This window comes from Phascolarctos cinereus, unplaced genomic scaffold (assembly GCF_003287225.1).
Source record: "Phascolarctos cinereus isolate Bilbo 61053 unplaced genomic scaffold, phaCin_HiC Scaffold_3;HRSCAF=262, whole genome shotgun sequence".
Taxonomy (NCBI): domain Eukaryota; kingdom Metazoa; phylum Chordata; class Mammalia; order Diprotodontia; family Phascolarctidae; genus Phascolarctos; species Phascolarctos cinereus.
The window spans coordinates 131,144,146-131,148,093 of record NW_027555736.1 but is presented as its reverse complement, the minus strand read 5'-3'; the positions used below and the strand labels follow the sequence as shown (position 1 = coordinate 131,148,093).

The following is a 3,948-nucleotide window of genomic DNA, read 5'->3' as shown; positions in this document are numbered from 1 at the left end:
TGGGGAATAACTTGTATTTGTATAAATTTGACTCAGTTTTCTATATATTTCAGAAATGAGGCCTTTATCTCTCTGATTGATTCTTAACAGTCATGCTGTTACCATCCCTTTAAAAGCCAAGTTGCCCAGGTATCAATAAATTACTTAATGGCTAATAAGGAAAATATGCTAATAGATCCCCTAACTGAGGAGATTGAATGAAGCATTGATGTAATCAATAAGCAGGGTCTTTAGTATTGGATGGCCACTGAAGCAAAAGTTGCCAGGAAGCATGATTAAAAGGATGGCCATATTCATAAATCAGATGTATTTTTGATCTTTCAAAATTGCTATCTTTTGTTTTTATATCACCTTCAATTTTAAATAAATCCCTTCTCTTTTTCCTACCCAGAAAATCATCCCATGCAACAAAGAATTAAAGAGTACAAAAGATACAAATTATGCATGACTAATCAACATGTCAGTTGTTTTTGAGTCTTTACAATTTTCCACAACCATCATCTTTCATCTCTGTGCAGAAATAGTGTGTGAGGGCATTTCCTCAACTCTTATCCTTGGTTATTGTAATTGCACTGTATTCAATTTCTTTATTTTTTCTTTCCAGTTATACTGTTGTATATACTATATTCTGGGCCTACTTACTCTATTATGCATCAGTTCATATATTTCTTCCAATTCTTTGAATTCTTCATATTTGTCATTTCTTACATTGCTATAATATCCTATTACAATTGTGCATTACAATTTGTTTAGCCAGGCCCAAACAGATGAGTTTTTACCTGCTTTTTGTTTTCTGCTAACATAAAAAGTACTGCTATGAATGTTTTTGTTACATGAGAAATTCCCCTCTCCCCCCATTTCTGACCTCCTGGGGATATATGCCTAGCAATGAGATCTTTGGGTCAAAAGGTATACATACACACCCCCCCACACACACACATTTCAATATACATATGGTTCCAATGGTTCAAGCTTGTAGTCATGATGATTAGAACCTATCTGTAATTCTGAGGTCACAGAATTCTTGGGGTATCTGGACAAACATGGAGGCTGATGGAAGGGAACCTGAGAGGAGGTCCACCCTAGATCCCCTGCTGGTCCAGAGGCTGGTGCCTTTCTTTGTCTCCTGCGCCCTTTACTTCTTCCTCTGGGTGCCCTCACAGGAACCCAGCTGGACCAGCGCCCTGGCCAAATGCCTCCCCATCCACTTTCTGGCTCTCTTTGTCCACAGCAACGCCCCATCAGGGACCTATGGCCGATTCATCTGGCTAGGTCTCCTCTGCTCCATCTTGGGGGACATTTTCGTCACCTGGCCTGACCATTTCCTCGTTGGTATGGTAGCCTCTGCCTTGGCTCATCTCTTCTACATCAAGGCCCTGGGCTGGCTCCCGACGCGCCAGGCCTTCCTAAAGTCTGTGATGGTCATCTTTCTCCTCTACTTTGGACCCCTGCAGCCTCACCTCCCTTCCCAGTTGAGTCTCCCCGTGGTTGTCTATGCGGCTGTCCTGTGTCTGATGCTGTGGCGGGCGCTGGTCCGAGGGAGATCTGCGGCACTTAGTGGCCTGTTCTTCAGCATCTCACACGGCCTCAAGGCCTGGACCACCTTCTTCTGGCCCCTGCCTGCAAGCCAGATGATCATCATGTTCACCTACTACACTGCCCAAGCCGTGCTGGCTCTGTCAGCAGTGGAGCGCAGGGCCCCCCAAGATGACTGAGCTCCACGAGTCCTCCTCACAAAGACTGCAGACCAGTGAGCTGGAACTCAGCACTTGCCTCTTCTCCAGACCCTTTCTGCCTGCTTATCACCTTCTGGAGCAGCCGCCCACCCCACACCCTCCCAGATCCTTTTCCTGCCCTGCCTCCCAGTTATTCACAATGCTCCCCTTTCCCATGCTTTTGCTCTCTTACCTGCAACTGCACCGTCCCCCCAAGTCCCATCCTGATGCTTTTTTGTCCTTACTCAAAATCCTTTTGTTTCCAATACTACCCCCAACATTGCCCATGAGCCCCTCGACTGAAATTTTTTTCCCCTCATTACCCACAATTCTCTCCCCACACAGTTCTGATTCTTTTCTCTATTACCCACCATCCTCCTGGTTTGAATGCTGCTTCTCCTCCATTGCCCACTAAGTCCCTAGATGTGATGCTTGTCCCTCCATTATCAGCAGCACCACCACTTTCCCCTGACCCTTACTAAAGTTGATATTGGAAATATGAAAAAAATATATATATATAATATACAAATATCAATATATAATATGTGTATGTGACTTTTTAAGCATTGCTTTCACATTGCTTTCTAGAATAGTTGAATCAGTTCGTAATGCCATGAACAGTCTATTATTTTGCTTGCCTTCCTGCAGCTCCTCCATTTGTCAAATGTATTTTCAAAGCCAATTTTTGACTCTTTGATTCATACAATATTTTTCTCATTCCCTGATTCTAGACTATTCTTTCTATTGCTTCCTCAGTAGTTGCCAAAATATTTTCTTAGGAACTGTTAATTATTTCTAAACTTTCCCTCTGATATATCTTCTCAATTCAGTGCTCATAATTTTTCATGTTGTGCTCGCTGGGAGGTGGCTGCTACTTCAGGTTTTTTATTTTATGGATCTGCATGTCTAAAATTATAGCTCATGAGCCCCCACCAATGTGCTTACTTTTAGGAAGTAACCAGTAGACACAATTAGCTTAAAGCAAAGACACTCACAAAGATGACATGGTAAGAACATTAGCTATACAATAAACCCAGGGTATGCTCTTTCAAATACACAGAGTATCAAGAGCAGGTACACATTTTGAGTGCTTTGGTAGTGTGGCAAAGATAGAGGAACATATATAGCCAAGATAAACAGTGCATCCAATACTGCAGGGCCCTGATGCCTTTTCTTCCTCCTGGGATCAGCACTTTGTGGGCCATGTCTTTCAGCTGGGTCTCCTAGGTTTACTTTTCTCCACAGCTTGATTTGACTGCCAGGACTAATTTTCTCTTGCATCTATAGTCAGTCAGTTCTTTTATTGCCAGAGGTCAGCCTAAAACTGAATTACTAGCTTTTCATCTATTGCATCTGCAAACACAATCCCTTAATTTTCACCTACAGAAATCCTTCTTTTGTTTCATGCGCCACTTTCTCCATGGAGACTTCCCTGATCCCTCCAGCTAAAAGAGTACTTTCCCTTGCCATTACCACTTTCTGCCTTTTTTTTTTTATACCAGACCTGTTATTCCATCAATGTAAAGAAATCTTGGTATGGAACTTCTACCAATAGAAGACAACACTTTTCTTGCAATTTTTGTTTATTTGTTTATTTACATATTCATTTGTTTTTGTTTGTTTATCTGTCTATCATCTATCAGCGAGAATAGGTTTCTCACTCTGTCTTACTCAGGCTGAAAGTACAGCAGCCACTCTTAGGCCGACCTGTAACTGATGTGCGTGGATGGAAGCTTCAACCCACTTCCTTTCCAACCTCTACTAGTTCACTTCTTCTTAGGCATCTTGGTGACCTGCTCCTGAGAGCTCACCATGTTAGTGCCACACTTACTGTGGATGCCTGATTAGCTCTAGCCCTATCGCAGCTCTGAACTCCTATAATCCATTAGCCCTAGCCCCACCACTAGCAGGAATTACAGAAGTGTGCCACCACACCTGGCCTCTAGCAATTTTAAGTCTACAGAGTTACCTTGGACACTAAAAAAAAAATTACCTAGGGTCACATAGCCTGTGTATATCAAAAGGCCAGCCCTGAACCCACCTGTGCCTCCAAGGCAGGCTTTCCATCAAATGTGCCACAACGCCTTTATGTTCTGACCTGTTTCATACCTATTTGTATATACATTATACCCCTTTCCATCATTTAAGATTTTTCTTTCATTTCATTTCCTTTCATTTAAGATTAGAGGATCTTAAACCATTTTTGTGTTCATGTAGGGCCCCTTTGCAATCT

General features: G+C 42.4%; 1 pseudogene; it reads left to right on the top strand.

The window, feature by feature from the left end:
* The first annotated feature begins 1,022 nt into the window (after positions 1–1,022).
* On the top strand, positions 1,023–2,183 carry LOC110192255 (lysoplasmalogenase TMEM86B pseudogene; annotated as a pseudogene).
* Positions 2,184–3,948: the final 1,765 nt, after the last annotated feature.